The sequence below is a fragment of the Polistes fuscatus genome, unplaced genomic scaffold (genome assembly GCF_010416935.1).
Source record: "Polistes fuscatus isolate 324 unplaced genomic scaffold, CU_Pfus_HIC Scaffold5, whole genome shotgun sequence".
Lineage (NCBI taxonomy): Eukaryota > Metazoa > Arthropoda > Insecta > Hymenoptera > Vespidae > Polistes > Polistes fuscatus.
This window is the reverse complement of record NW_025113129.1, coordinates 4,978,344-4,995,106: the sequence shown is the minus strand read 5'-3', so window position 1 is coordinate 4,995,106 and position 16,763 is coordinate 4,978,344. Positions and strand designations below refer to the sequence as shown.

At 34.7% G+C, this 16,763-nt stretch overlaps 1 long non-coding RNA gene across 1 annotated transcript; it reads right to left on the bottom strand.

The window, feature by feature from the left end:
• Positions 1 to 1,087: 1,087 nt before the first annotated feature.
• On the bottom strand, positions 1,088 to 1,600 carry LOC122521912. The gene is made up of 2 exons (XR_006304954.1): positions 1,389 to 1,600; positions 1,088 to 1,320 (listed from the first exon to the last, which is right to left on the bottom strand). It is a non-coding gene; the product is annotated as an uncharacterized LOC122521912 (long non-coding RNA).
• Positions 1,601 to 16,763: the final 15,163 nt, after the last annotated feature.

Genomic DNA, 16,763 nt, shown 5'->3' with positions numbered 1-16,763 from the left:
TGTACGAAAAAAGTTAAATACTCGTTAAGTGGTGCTCTAGCATAAGTTGTATCGTCTTCGCTTCTCGCACCGGTTATTAAAGTTCGATTCTTTGTGGGGGAATTTTTTTTTTTATAAGTTTTTCTATCCTTAACAAGGAGACGGTCAGTGAGTCCCACCTTAGATTTTTTTTCAAATTTTGCACACTTGTAGTACTCCATTAGAAAATTCATTCTTCTGAATAAACGGCCGATTTTTTTGATATGAAATCCACGAACTTCACGAAAAGATGAAAAATCGTTGATTTTCTACATGTTTTGTGTACTTTTCATGTAGAATTCAATGCCTACTCGACGAAGAACGATATTTTCGATTCTGGGAATGAAATTTTTTCTATTATTCGGGTACGTTATAATAAAATATGAAAATTTTCTAGCTTGCTTCCCGATCTGTAGGTGTTCGGAGACTATAAGATATATAACTGTATGCTCTCTTTTGCTTATTTTCCAAATGATTAGGCAAATGTACTACAGTCAATACAACTGAATATTTTTTTTTTTTTTTATAACTCCATACATCTTTACAATTTATCTGTAGACATTTGGTAAATTGTTATATAAGTGAAAAAGATAGCACGTAGACGTTTTCTCCAATGAGAAAGCGTCGCTATTATCATTTATTTCATTTAGTTATAGTTTTTACTAGGTCTCCTGGGTGGATTCTTTTGAGCCTTCTAGGGATATGTTGGTTATAGTTATCATTGGCTAGCGGGTTTATGTGCGTATCAATTCTTTTTTTGTATCTGCAGGTTGATTTGGTTATTTCTTCTTGTAACGTGGGAATATTTAAGACTTTCCTTATATCTTTATTGCGGACGTACCATGGAGCATCCAAGATTGTGCGTAGGGTTATGGATTGTTGAGCCTCGAGCTTGGCAATGTGGCTTTTCGCTGCTATACCCCATAGCGGTAATATATATAGGATTCGTGAAAAAATTGGGCCGTTGGACTGACTGGACCGGGACTCGAACCCGGATCTTCCGCTTTCCGGGTGACTGCTCTTTAACCAATTGAGCTATCCAGGGTCCACCGTCCAATCTCCTCGCGAATGCCTATTTAAGTGTTTGGCTTGGAGGTGCTTGCATCCCACACTCTACCCCCCTGCAACTTTACATTCGACCCCGAATGTTCGTCATTAGATCTTTTCGAACGAACCGACAAACCACTGTTCCCAACCTCGATCTTTAATACAGGCTTTAACAAATGCTGTATACCTTACACGAGGATGCTATTCCCAATACAACCCCGATCTTTAATACAGGCTTCAACTAATGCTGTATACCTTACACGAGGATGCTATTCCCAATACAACCCCGATCTTTAATACAGACTTTAACTAATGCTGTATACCTTACACGAGGATGGAACACCTCTTCCCTAGTTTCCAAGCTAATCGTTCACGTCGCCACTGTACGTCTTATGTCGGCCTAACCTCTCTTTCATAGATGTTCAACTTTAATTATTTTTCCTTAATTATTGCACGGTCGTAGAAGTGTGACACAAAGCAAACCTCCATCCCGGCTGAGCCCCCAATTTATAGGATTCGTGAAAAAATTGGGCCGTTGGACTGACTGGACCGGGACTCGAACCCGGATCTTCCGCTTTCCGGGCGACTGCTCTTTAACCAATTGAGCTATCCAGGGCCCACCGTCCAATCTCCTCACGAATGCCTATTTAAGTGTTTGGCTTGGAGGTGCTCGCATCCCACATATATGTCCAGATTGGTTTTATAATTGTTTTGTAAATTCTTAGTTTATTCTCTATGCTAAGTTTCGATTTTTTGCTAGTTAACCATGCCATTTGTCTTCTTTTTAAACGAATTTGTTCGATTTTAGCATTTATATGCTTTTTCCATGTTAGTTTGGAATCTAGGTGTAGTCCTAAGTACTTTACCGTTGATACTTGTGGGATTTCTGTAGTATATAATTGTAGTTGTGGTATTTTGGTTTTCCTCAGTGTAAACGTAATGTGTTTACATTTGGTAGAGTTTACTTTGATCTTCTTATTAAGTAACCATTCTTCGAGGGAATTGATTTGGTTTTGTAATAATTGAACTGCTTGTCGTGGATCTTTGTTTACGGTAAACATTGCTGTGTCGTCTGCAAATGTTAAGACAGTACAGTTAGCGTTTATTGGTATGTCTGCTGTATAGAGGGTGTAAAGAATTGGTCAGAGGATACTTCCCTGCGGAACCCCAGCTTTGATTAATTTGATGTTCGAATGAGTGTCTTTTATTTGTACATAGAATGTCCTGTCGGAAAGATAAGATTTTAGGAGTTTGTAATACGAGTGTGGAAAGTGTTTATTTATAATTTGTAGTAATCCTTGATGCCACACTTTATCGAAAACTTTTTCTACATCTATGAAGACGGCAGAACAGTACTCCTTATTTTCTAAAGCTGTTATTATAGTGTTAGTTAGTCGGTGTACTTGTTCAACGGTAGAGTGTTTGTTTCGGAATCCAAATTGATGGTCAGGAATCAGGTTTTTGTCCGAAATTATTCCTTTCATTCTTTTGTATATTATTTTTTCCAGTAGTTTCGATAGTAATGGTAAGAGCGATATCGGTCTATAAGAATTTACTTCATGCGGATCTTTATTAGGTTTAGGGAGCATTATAATTTCCGCGAGTTTCCAAGTACTTGGAAAGTAATGGACTCGTAATACTGTATTAAATATTATTGTGAGCATCCTAATTGCTTTAGGTGGCAGTTTCTTTAGTATTCTGCCATTTATTAGATCGTAACCTGGTGCCTTTCTTATTTTGATTTCTGATATTAGCATTGTAATTTTTTCGGCTGTTGTGCTATTAATGTTTACATGTGATTGTGTTTTGCTTCCGACGTCATTTACGTTAGTGTTTGTGCACGTATGAATATTGAAGTTGTGTGCTGTGAATATGTTTTCTAGGTTTGTTGCGAAGGTTTCCGCTTGTTTTTCTGTGCTTTTCGCCCATGAGCCGTCAAAATTTCGTATGGCTGGTATTGATTTTACTGGTCTTTTGAATCTTTTTGTTGTTTTCCAGAGAGAGTATTTGTATCTTCGTGAGGTGAAAGTGATGTCAGGTATCTTTCGAATTCTGCATTGTTGTAATCCCGTATGCTCTGCTTAACATCTTTAGTTACTTTGTTTAGTAGTCTCTTATTACTCTTTGTTTTATTTTTCTGCCACCTAGCTTTAACTTGCCTTTTTATTTTTATTTTATGCAAAATATGCTAGGGTATGACGGAATTTTTCTGGATAAAACATTTGGGATGTTTGCCTACGCTGCTTCTTGTATTGCATCTGTTAGGTTGTTAACTGCATTTTCTATTTGTAAAGAGGTCTTGAGCGGAATGTTAAAGTTTAATTTGGATTCTAAAATTTCTTTAAAGATCATCCAATTTGTGCTCCCATTGCACAACGTTGGTGATTTTTTATATAGTATAGGTTTGTTCTGGTAAGTTATTATATGTGAATGGTCTGAACTGAGATTAAGTGATGATTCGGTTTTGAAGTGCATTAGGTTTAGGCCTTTTAGGACGCCGAAGTCTATTAAGTCGGGAGTTTTACTAGAAGCTGATGGCCAGTTTGTTGGTTCACCTGTCGTGAGAATGTCTAGGTTTGCGTTCTTTATGTAGGAGTTTAAAATTTTACCTCTTGGTGAAGTGGTTTTTGATCCCCAATATGGATGTTTGACGTTAAAGTCGTCTCAGCTGCTATAAATTTATTACCTAGTTCCTTGAAAAAGTTGTTTCATTGGTCGCTTGTAATTTTAAATTTTGGCGGTTCATAGATAGCCGATAGTTTAATTGAATTACCCTGTGTTTCTAATGTAATTGTGGTGGCTCGAAGTTAATCGTTGTCTGTTTTACTGTGTAGATGATGTTTTATTTCGTTATTAATAATTATGGCAGTTCCACCATGCGCTTTACCTGAAGGATGTTTTGTGTCATACATGGTGTAGTATGGAATATTTATAGTTTTTGTTTGTGAGATGAGTTTCAGATACGAGTAGAATGTCTATATCATGCGTGCATATGAATGCTTTTGTTTCTTAAATTCGTTGTTGTAATCCGTTGCTGTTCCAAACCGCTATTTTTATTTGTGTATCAATTATTTGTTATTAAGTAGCGTTTTTGTTAATAGTTGTAGCATTGTGGTGATTTGTTGAGTTTGTTGTTTTAAAAGAGAATTTTGCTCCATTATCATTGTGGTAATGATTTCTGTATTTTTAATAGATTGTTTTAGTAGTTCTTTAATGTCTGATGTCTCCTCAGTGTTTAAGTCTTTTGTATTTGTATGTGCACGTTTGGTTACTTCGGCGTAGCTTCTCTTTGATTCGCTGAGTTCAGCTATCGGTGTATTATCCCTGTTGGCATTTATGTTTTGTTTATTGTAGTATGTTTCTTCGTAAGGATCTTCTAGATAAGGTTTTTCCAATACTTTTTTTCTCAGCTTTGGATACAGTTTTTGTTGTAGTAATTTTCTCGTCTGACATCCTTTGTAATTTGCTGGGTTGTTACCGTTGCAGTTTACACATATGACTTTTTCTATTTTGCCCTCTTGAGGACAGAGTGCTTATAAGTGATTTTTTGCACATTTTACATATGCAGGATTTCTGTTACAGTAATTTTTTGTGTGCCCATAGGCTTGGCATCTTGAGCATTGAGGTATTACTCTTTTAGTTCTTGGTGGCTCTACTTTAATTATTGTATTAAGCAGGGTTTTAATCTCGTATATATTTTTGTTATTATCTTGAGGAGCCAGTTCGATAAGAAATAAAGGTAGCGGCTGTTTGGTATCAAATTTTATTATATTAGTTATTGATCTTACCTTGTGGCCAATTTTGTTTAATTCATTTGGTATTTTAATTATGTTGGATTTGGGATGAAGTCCTCAAATAACGATTTTATAGCTGTTCTCGTTTTTTTCTTGATACGTGTGGTATCCCGCGTTTTTAGTTTCTAGTGCATTTATTACCTTTCTGTACGTATCTGGTGTTGTAGTTTGTACTTTCACTTGGATGTCCTTAAGTTGTCTTATTACATAATTGTTTTTACCAGCTGTTTCATCCAGTAACTCGAGCAGAGGGTCGATGATTTTTGCGTCGATGTATATTGGTAGTGGCTTTACTGCTTTTATTTCTTCTACTGCTTTTCCTGTAATGTATTGAGTTTCTGTTGAATCGTCAAGTAGATCATAAGAGTTGCTAACGGGTATGTCTTGAAGCCATTTTGTTGGTAATGGTGCGGAGGAGTTATTATTGTTGTTTATTGGTTCACCCATATTGCGAGTTTTTGAATCCTGTAGTTTGGTTGATTTAGCGGGAATCCAGTTTTGCGAATCTTCCGAGTCTGTATCCATCTCACTTTCCATACATGAGTTTCTATTATCTATTTTGATTATTCTCTTTTCTGTACGAGCAAGGTTAGAGTATTGTTTTGTTTCCATCGACAGTTAACCTATTTCGGTATTTTGAATAATGAATCTGTTTCCGTTATAAACGATTTTAAGAGGTGGGATATTGTTACTTTCCATGGTAAAAATTTTTGCTATAGGCTTGACCACGCGGTTACCCGCGTGGGTGCAGTGTTACCTCGCTAGTACACTGGTCGCTAACCCTTGTATCTGCGATGTACATCTAACATACATTACACTGTATCTCAACGTAATTATTATTTAAATACTTATGTTCTCGGGAGCGGTAGATAAACACGTCCGTATTTACTAACGATTGAACGGAGAATCGACAACTGAATATACATTTCGCAAACAAAAAAAAGTGCCGATTTCTTTGTAGGCAATGTAACGAGCTTTTCGGGAAGATGAAAAATCATCGATTTCCTACATGTTTTGGGTACTTCACGTGTAGAATTCCATGTTTTTTCGCAAAGAAAGATCGTTGCGATAATGGGAGTGTAATTTTTTCGAGTTTTTGGGTACTTTCTTTTTGCTTCATGAGAATTTTTTCGTATTTTATTGAATAAATTTTCTAGCAAGCTTCACGATCTATGGGTTCTCTCAGACTCTAGAATCGTCCACTGTATGCCCTTTACAGCCTTTATTTCAAAGATTTTCAAAGAATAATGCGGTCCATACCACTGAATATAGATTTCGCGAACAAAAAAAGGGTCGATTTCTTTGTAGGCAATGCAACGAACTCTTTTGGAAGATGAAAAATCATCGAATTTCGACATGTTTTGAGCCATTTTCGTGTAAAATTCGATGTTTTTTCGTCAAAGAAAGATCGTTGCGATTCTGGGAGTTAAATTTTATCGAGTTTTTGGGTACTTTTTTTTTGCTTCATGAGAATTTTTCGTATTTTATTGAAAAAATTTTCTAGCAAGCTTTACGATTTATAGGTGCTCTAAGACTATAGAATCGACAAATATTTGCCCTTTTTAGCCTTTATTTCAAAAGACTTTCCAAAAATACTGCGGTCCATACCACTGATTATAGATTTCGGGAATAAAAAAAAGGGCCGATTTCTTTGTAGGCAATGCCAGAAACTCGTCGGGAAGATGAAAAATCGACTATCTTTGACATGTTTTGGGCATTTTTCGTGTAGAATTCGATGTTTTTTCGCAGAAGAAAGATCGTTGCGATCCTACGGGTGATATTTTTTTTGAGTTTTTTTTTACTTTTTTTTCGCTGCCTAAGAATTTTTTCGTATTTTAGTGAAAAAATTTTTTAGCAAGCTTCCCAAACTACAGGTGCTCTAAGACTATAGAATCGACAAATATTGCCATTTTTAGCCTTTATTTCAAAAGACTTTCCTGGAATATTGCGGTCCATAGCACTGAATATAGATTTCGCGAACGAAAAAGAGGGCCGATTTCTTTGTAGGCAATGCAACGAACTCTCCGGGAAGATGAAAAATCATCGAATTTCGACTAGTTTGGGCACTTTTAGTGAAGAATTTCATGTTTTTTCGCCGAAGGAAGATCGCGCAAATCCTGGGTGTAAAATTTTTCGAGTTCTTGGGCACTTTTTTTCGCTGCCCAAGAATTTTTTCGTATTTTATTGAAATAATATCTAGCAAGCTTCACGATCTATAGGTTCTCTAAGGCTATAGAATCGACAAATATATGCCATTTTTAGCCTTTATTTCAAAAGATTTTCCAAAAATATTGCGGTCCATACCACTGAATATAGATTTCGCGAACGAAAAAGAGGGCCGATTTCTTTGTAGGCAAGGCCACGAATTTCTCGAGAAGATGAAAAATCGTCCATTTCTTACATGTTGTGTAAACGTCTCATGCAGGTTCGTGCATGTTGGCGCCTGCACTAGTGTGAGTGCGTGCGAATGTTTATCTAGGATATCGGTATTCTTAAGATTAAGCGTGGGGAACAGAGTTGTATGCGTCACCCGTGGGGGAGGCCGATGCTTCGTCGTTCGATGAAAAGGTATAAAAGGGCAGTCGGGGAATACGTCCGGGGAGTTATAGAAGAGTTATAGAGGAGAGGAAGCAGTTAGTTAGGAGTTTAGTTCAGTTTTGTCGGTTCTTATGTTAGTTATGATGACCCTTCTTATGAGTCTTATGTTTCTTACGGTAACGGGTTATTACAATTATTAAGAATTGTCCACTATTGAAAGTAACGGTCTTATGAAATCTTATGTGCTGTAAAGTTTACAGTTGTTTGTACTTTTCGTATAGAATTCGATGTTTTTCGCCGAAGAAAGATCGTTGCGATCCTAGGTGTTAAATTTTTTCGAATTTTTTGGTACTTTCATCCGCTGCCTAAGAATTTTTTCGTATTTTATTGAAAAAATTTTATAGCAAGCTTTACGATCTATAGGTTCCCTAAACTATAGAATCGTCTACTGTATGCCCTTTTCAACCTTTATTCCGAAAGATTTTCCAAGAATAATGCGGTCAACACCACTGAATGTAGATTTCGCGAACAAAAAAAAGGTCGATTTCTTTGTAGGCAATGCAACGAACTCTTTTGGAAGATGAAAAATCATCGATTTCAACATGTTTTGAGCACTTTTCGTGTAAAAATCGATTTTTTTATTCCGAAAAAAGATCGCGCCAATCCTGGGAGTGAAATTTTTTCGAGCTTTTTGGTACTTGTTTTTCGCTGCATGAGAAATTTATCTTATTTCATTGAAAAAATTTTGTAGCAAACTTTCCGATATATAGGTACTCTCAGAATATAAAATCGTCAACTGTATGCCCTATTTAGCCTTTATTTTGAATGATTTTCGAAGAGTATTGCGGTACATACCACTGAATATATATTTCGGGAACAAAAAAAAGGGTCGATTTATTGTAGGCAATGCAACGAACTCTCGGGAAGATGAAAAATCATCGAATTTCGTCATGTTTTGAGCACTTATCGTGTAAAATTCCATGTTTTTTCGCCGAAAAATGATCGCGCTAATCCTGGGAGTGTAATTTTTTCGAGTTTTTGTTTACTTTTGTTTCGCTTCATGAGAATTTTTTCGTATTTTATTGAAAAAATATTCTAGCAGGCTTCCCGATCTATGGGTTCTCTCGGACTGTAGTATCGTCCACTGTATGCCATTTCTATTCTTTATTTCGATAGATTTTTCAAGAATATTGCCGTCCATACCACTGAATCTAGTTTTCGCGAACGAAAAAAAGGCCGATATCTTGTAGGCAAGGCCACGAACTCTCTCATCTAAAAAATGAAAAATCGTTGATTTTCTACATGTTTGGGTACTTTTCGTGTAGAATTCAATGCTTCTTGGCCGTAAAAAGATCGTTGCGATCCTGGGAGTAAAATTTTTTCTTGTTTTTGACACTTTTTTTTCGCTGCCTAAGAAAATTTTCATATAAGTTTGAAAAAATTTTCTAGATATTTTCCCGATTTACATGTGTTTGCAGACTATAGAATCGTCCACTGTATGCCCTTTTAGCCTTTATTTCGAATGATTTTCCAAGAATATTGCGGTCCATACCACTGAATATAGATTTCGCGAACGAAAAAAAGGGTCGATTTCTTTGTAGGCAATGCAGCGAACTTTTTTGGAAGATGAAAAATAAACGACTAACTTCATGTTTTGGGCAATTTTGTGTAAAATTCGATGTTTTTTTTCCGAAAAAAAAACCGTTGCTATCCTTCGTGTTATATTTTTTCGAGTTCTTACGTACTTTTGTTTCGCTTCATGAGAATTTTTTCGTATTATATTGAAAACATTTTTTAGCAAGCTTTCCAATCTATAGGTGGTCTCAGACTATAAAATCGTCAACTGTATGCCCTATTTAGCGTTTATTCCAAAAGATTTTCCAAGAATATTGCCGTCCATACCACTGAATATAGATTTCGCGAACGAAAAAAAAGGCCGATTTCTTTGTAGGCAATGCCACGAACTCTTCGGAAAGATGAAAAATCATCGATTTCATACTTGTGTTGGTTACTTCACGTGTAGAATTCGATGTTTTTTCGCCGAAAAAGATCGTTGCGATTCTGGGAGTTAAATTTTATCGAGTTTTGGGTACTTTTTTTTTGCTTCATGAGAATTTTTTCGTATTTTATTGAAAAAATTTTCTAGCAAGCTTCACGATTTATAGGTGCTCTAAGACTATAGAATCGTCCACTGTATGCCCTTTTCAACCTTTATTCTGAAAGATTTTCCAAGAATAATGCGGTCCATACCACTGAATATAGATTTCGCGAACAAAAAAAAGGGTCGATTTCTTTGTAGGCAAAGCAACGAACTCTTTCGGAAGATGAAAAATCAACGATTTACGGATTGTTTTGGGCAATTTTGAGTAGAATTCAATGTTTTTTCGCCGAAGGAAGATCGGTGCGATCCTACGAGTGATATTTTTTCGAGTTTTTGTGTACATTTGTTTCGCTTCATAAGAATTTTTTCATATTTTATAAAAAATTTTCTAGCCGGCTTTCCGATATATAGGTGCTCTCAGACTATAAAATCGTCATCTGTATGCCCTATTTAGCTTTTATTTCGAATGATTTTCCAAGAATATTGCGGTCCATACCACTGAATATAGATTTCGAGAACAAAAAAAAGGGTCGATTTCTTTGTAGACAATGCAACGAACTCTTTCGAAAGATAAAAAATCGACGATTTACGGCATGTTTTGGGCACTTTTCGTGTAAAATTCGATGTTTTTTTTTCCGGAATAAGATCGCGCTAATCCTGGGAATGAAATTTTTTGGAGTTTTTAGGTACTTTTTTTTGGCAGCATGAGAACATTATCGTATTTCATTGAAAAAATTTTGTAGCAATCTTTTTGATATATAGGTGCTCTCAGACTATATAATCGTCAAATGTATGCACTATTTAGCCTTCATTTCGAAAGATTTTCCAAGAATATTGCGGTCCTTACAACTGAATATAGATTTCGAGAACAAAAAATAGGGTCGATTTCTTTGTAGACAATGCGACGATCTCTTTTGGAAGATGAAAATTCTTCGAATTAAGAAATGTTTTGAGAACTTATCGTTTAAAATTTGAAGTTTTTTCGCCGAAAAAAGATCGCGCTAATCCTGGGAGTGCTATTTTTTCGAGTTTTTGGGTACTTTTTTTTCGCTGCATGAGAACTTTATCGTATTTCTTGAAAAAATTTTGTAGCAAGCTTTCCGATATATGGGTGCTCTCAGACTATAAAATCGTCAACTGTATGCCCTATTTAGCCTTTATTTTGAATGAATTTCCAAGAATATTGCGGTCAATACCACTGAAAATAGAATACGCGAAAAAAAAAGGGTCGATTTCTTTTGTTGGCAATGCAACGAACTCTTTAGGAAGATGAAAAATCATCGAATTTCGTCATGTTTTGAACAATTATCGTGTAAAATTCGATGTTTTTTATCCGAAAAAAGACCGTTGCGATCCTACGACTGATATTTTTTCGAGTTTTACGGTACTTTTGTTTCACTTTATGAGAATTTTTTCGTATTTTATTGAAAAAATTTTCTAGCAGACTTCTTAAACTATGGGTACTCTCAGACTATAGAATCGTCCACTGTATGCTCTTTTCAGCCTTTATTTCAAAAGACTTTGCAAGAATATTGCAGTCTATACCACTGAATATAGATTCGAGAAACAAAAAAAATGGGTCAATTTCTTTGTAGAAAATGCGACGAATTCTCTCAAAAGCTGAAAAATCAACGATTTACGGCATGTTTTTGGCAATTTTCGTATAAAATTCGATGTTTTTTTCCGAATAAGGATCGCGCCAATCCTGGGAGTGAAATTTTTTGGAGTTTTTAGGTACTTTTTTTTCGCAGCATGAGAACTTTATCGTATTTCATTGAAAAAATTTTGTAGCAAGCTTTCTGATATATAGGTGCTCTCAGACTATATAATCGTCAAATGTATGCACTATTTAGCCTTCATTTCGAAAGATTTTCCAAGAATATTGCGGTCCATACCACTGAATATAGATTTCGAGAACAAAAAAAGGGTCGATTTCTTTGTAGACAATGCGACGAACTCTTTCGGAAGATAAAAAATCTTCGAATATAGAAATGTTTTGATATCTTATCGCGTAAAATTTGAAGTTTTTTCTCCCCGAAAAAATATCGCGCTAATCCTGGGAGTGAAATTTTTTCGAGTTTTTTGGTACTTTTTTTCGCTGCATGAGAACTTTATCGTATTTTATTGAAAAAATTTTGTAGCAAGCTTTCTGATATATAGGTGCTCTCAGAATAAAAATCGTCAACTGTATGCCGTATTTAGCCTTTATTTTGAATGATTTTCCAAGAATATTTCAATCCATACCACTGAATATAGATTTCGCGAACGAAAAAAGGGCCGATTTCTTTGTAAGCTATGCAACGAACTATTCGGGGAAAATGAAAAATCATCGAATTTCAACATGTTTGGGAACTTTTCAGTAAAGTTCGAATTTTCTTTTCCGAAAAAAGATCGCGCCAATCCTGGGAGTGAAATTTTTGGAGTTTTAGTCTACCTCAACTCGGGCCATCTCCTTCGAATCTCAGGAAAGGAGGTGGAAACTTGATATAAGGGTAAATAGACGACGCTGAATCGAATGGTGCTAATTTTTTTGAGGTGGAAAGTGCCGTTTTTGAGAAAATGGGTAAAAAAGGGTCAAAAATAACTTTATCTTAGAATCTAGGCATTTAATCGAAAAAAGTTTAAACAAAAGTTGTAGAGAATTGAAATACTAAAAAAATGTTCTATGAGTTATCTTCGTATTTTCAAAAAGCGCATAAAATTGGATTGAAGATGGGAAAAAATTGTAAGAGTGGGAGAAAGCAAGCTTATCCCTCCGTCGCGTTTACACGCGAGCGAGCTAGTGTGCGTGCGAGCGTCCGTGTGCACTAATACACAACGAAGGATCTTCGGCAATCTTCGGGACTCTCGGTCTTGAATGCAAGTGAGAGTGAGAGAAGAAACCGATATTTCTCTTTTCTATTTGTTTAGCGATAACGAGTATTATTGTCCTTGGCCATCGATTGTTGAGCGTTCTGATATTTCTCTTTTTATATTTTTTCTTTCGGTAGCAAGAATTTTACGTCTTGGCCATCGAGCGTCGTGCGTTTTGTATACGAGTGCGAGTGAGAAAGAAACCGATATTTCTCTCTTCTATTTTTTCTTTCGGTAGCGAGAATTTTTCGTTTTGGCCATCGTGCGTCGAGCGTTCTATATATCTATATATATCGGCGTATAAGCGCGGCACTTTTAAATCGATCTGATGCTTATGGCACGCCGTTTCTTTATTATTGTCAAAAATAATGAACCTTGAGTAAAAAAAAAATAATTCATTTTAACAGAAACTATTATTATTTAGTTGAGAGTAAAAAAATGAATTAATTTTGTGTCTCGCCATAAATTAATTAGAATAATAATTGATATAAATTCTTTGCCTCACAAAAATTTATTTGTATATCAAATTGAATACGTATTCTCTTTAAGACGAAATTTAAAATTTAAATATTTTTCCTATTAAATTATGTATTTTATAAAATTTTAAATTACTGACTTTTTGTCTCGTAAAAATTTATTAGTTTATCAAATTAAATACATATTTGAAAAAGAAGAATTTATATCCACACATAAAATTAATTCAAGATATATATGAAAAGATATTCTAAAAACGTGGAATTTATTTTTTGTCTATACATAATTTTAATTCATTTTTATTATGTTATAAGAAAACAGTAATGCATTCCGATTCATCTTCGAAGTCTTAAGAATTGTACGAAAAATATTGAGCAATTATCAAGTTGGTGCGTTAGCGTAAGTAGTAACGTCTTCGCTTCTCGCGCTGGTTTTAACGTTCGATTCTTCGCGGGGGAATTATTTTTTTTATAATTTTTCTATCCTTAGGTTATATAAATTATTTTTACTTTTCCTAATTTCTAATTATATTAGAAAAAAATTAAAAATATTACAAAAAAATTAAAAGCAATAAATTTTTTTACATCTTGCACAAATAAAGGAAGATTTATTACTTAAATTACAAATTCATCCCTGTAAATATCATCCTAAAAATATCTCGTTTCGGCACGTTAAAAATTAATTTTTGTTATTTATTGGATATTATTAATTTATAATTAGTAACTTTTATTACTCGAGTAATAATGTTGATTTCTTAATAAATTTTATATCGTTAGTGCAAAATTTAAAAAAATCTGAGGTGGGACTCACTGATCGTCTCCTTGTTAAGGAGAAAAACTTATAAAAAAAATAATTCCCCCGCGAAGAATCGAACGTTAAAACCAGCGCGAGAAGCGAAGACGTTACTACTTACGCTAACGCACCAATTGATAATTGCTCAATATTTTTCGTACAATTCTTAAGACTTCGAAGATGAATCAGAATGCATTACTGTTTTCTTATAACATAATAAAAATGAATTAAAATTATGTATAGACAAAAAATAAATTCCACGTTTTTAGAATATCCTTTCATATATATCTTGAATTAATTTTATGTGTGGATTAAAATTCTTCTTTTTCAAATATGTATTTAATTTGATAACTAATAAATTTTTACGAGACAAAAAGTCAGTAATTTAAAATTTTATAAAATACATAATTTAATAGGAAAAATTTAAATTTTAAATTTCGTCTTAAAGAGAATACGTATTCAATTTGATATACAAATAAATTTTTGTGAGGCAAAGAATTTATATCAATTATTATTCTAATTAATTTTATGGCGAGACACAAAATTAATTCATTATTTTTACTCTCAACTAAATAATAATAGTTTCTGTTAAAATGAATTATTTTTTTTTTACTCAAGGTTCATTATTTTTGACAATAAATAAAGAAACGGCGTGCCATAAGCATCAAGATTCGATTTAAAAGTGCCGCGCTTATACGCCGATATATATAGATATATGAACGCTCGACGCACGATGGCCAAACGAAAAATTCTCGCTACCGAAAGAAAAAATAGAAGAGAGAAATATCGGTTTTCTTTCTCACTCGCACTCGTATACAAAACGCACGACGCTCGATGGCCAAGACGTAAAATTCTTGCTACCGAAAGAAAATATAAAAGAGAAATATTAGAACGCTCCCAAGGACAATAATACTCGTATCGCCTAAACAAATAAAAAGGGAAATATCGGTTTCTTCCTCACTCTCCTTGCATTCAAGACCGAGAGTCCCGAAGATTGCCGAAGATCCTTCGTTTGTGTATTAGTGCACACGGACGCTCGCACGCACAGCTCGCTCGCGTGTAAAACGCGACGGAGGGATAAGCTTGCTCTCCCACTCTTACAATTTTTTCCCACTTCAATCCAATTTTATGCGCTTATTTTTGAAATACGAAGATAACTCATAGAACAATTTTTTAGTATTTTTCAATTCTCTACAACTTTTGTTTGAAACTTTTTTCGATTAAATGCCTAGATTCTAAGATAAAGTTATTTTTGACCCTGTTTTACCCTTTTCTCAAAAACGGCACTTTCCACAGCAAAAAATTAGCACATTCGATTCAGCGGCGTCTATTTACCCTTATATTCAAGATCAAGTTTCCACCTCCTTTCCTGAGATTCGAAGGGAGATGGCCGAGTTGAGTAGACTATTTTTAGGTATTTCTTTTTCGCAGCTTGAAGAGCTTTAATCGTATTTCATTGAGCAATTTCTTACAAGCTTTCCGATATAAGGTGCTCTCAGCTATAAAATCGTCATGTCTGGGCCCTGTTTCGCCTTATTTTCGAAAAATTTCCAAAAATATTGCATTTTATACCACGTAGATAAATTTAGCGAACGAAAAAAATGCCGATTTTTTTGTACGCAGATGTCACGAACTCTTCGGGAAGATGAAAATCATTTAATTCCGACATGTTTTGAAAACTTTTCGTGTAGAATTCAATGTTTTCTCGCCAAAAATGATCGTTGCGATTTTGTAATGAAATTTTTTTCGAGTTTTAGGTTACTTTTATTTCGCTGTCTGAGAATTTTTCGTATTTTATCAAAAAAATTTTCTAGCAAGCTGCCCGATCTATAGGTGCTCTCATACTATAGAATAGTTCTCTGTATGCTCTTTTCAGCTTTATTTCGAAGATTTTCCATGAATATTGCGGTCCATACTACTGAATAGAGATTTCGCGAACGAAAATAGGGCCGATTTCTTTGGACCGCAATGGCACGAACTCTTCGGAAGATGAAAATCCTCGATTTTCGACATGTTTTGAGCAATTTTCGTTGTAGAATTCGAAGTTTTTTCGCCGAAAAATGATTGTTGCGTTTTCGGGAGTGGAAATTTTTTCGAGTTTTAGGGTTCTTTTTTTCGCTGTCTGAGAATTTTTTCGTATTTTATCGATAAATTTTCTAGCAAGCTTCTCTTCGATATAGGTGCTCTCAGGCCTTATCGAATAGGTCCTCTGTTTGCTCTTTTCAGCCTTTATTTCGAAAATTTTCCAAGAATATTGCGGTCCATACCTCTGAAATAGATTTCGCGAACGAAAAAAAGGGCCGATTTCTTTGTACGCAATGTCACTAACTCTCGGAAGATGAAAAATCATCGATTTTCAACAGTCCTGAAAACTTTCGTGTAGAATTCAAATGTTTTCTCGCCGAAAAAGATCGTTGCGATTTTAAGAGTAAAATTTCTTCGAGTTTTAGGGTACTTTTCTTCCGCTGCCTGAGATTTTTTTCTATTTATCGAAAAAATTTTCTAGCAAGCTTCTTAATCTATAGGTTCTCTTAGACTATAGAATAGTCCTCGTCTGCTTTTTTTAGCCTTTATTTCGAAAGATTTGCCAAGAATATTGCAGACCATACCACTGAATATAGATTTCGCGAACAAAAATAGGGCCGATTTCTTTGTACGCAATGTAACGAGCTCTTCGGGAAGATAAAAATCATAGAATTCCTTCATGTTTTGAAACATTTTCGTGTAGAATTCAATGTTTTCTCGCGCGAAAAATGATCGTTGCGATTTTGGGAGTGAAATTTTTTCGAGTTTTAGGGTACATTTTCTCCTCGTCATGAGAATTTTTTCGTATTTTATTGGAAAAATATTCTAGCAAGCTCCCGATCTATGGGTTCTCTCGGACTGTAGTATCGTTAACTGTATGCTATTTTCAGCCTTTATTTTAAAAGACTTTTCAAGAATATTGCGGTCTATACCACTGAATATAGATTTCGCGAACAAAAAAAAGGGCCGATTTGTTCGTACGCAATGTCACGAACTCTTCGAAAAGATGAAAAATCATCGATTGTCTACATGTTTTGAGAACTTTTCGTGTAGAGTTCGATTTTTTTTTGCCGAATAATGATCGTTGCAATTTTGGGAGTTAAATTTTTTCGAGTTTTAGG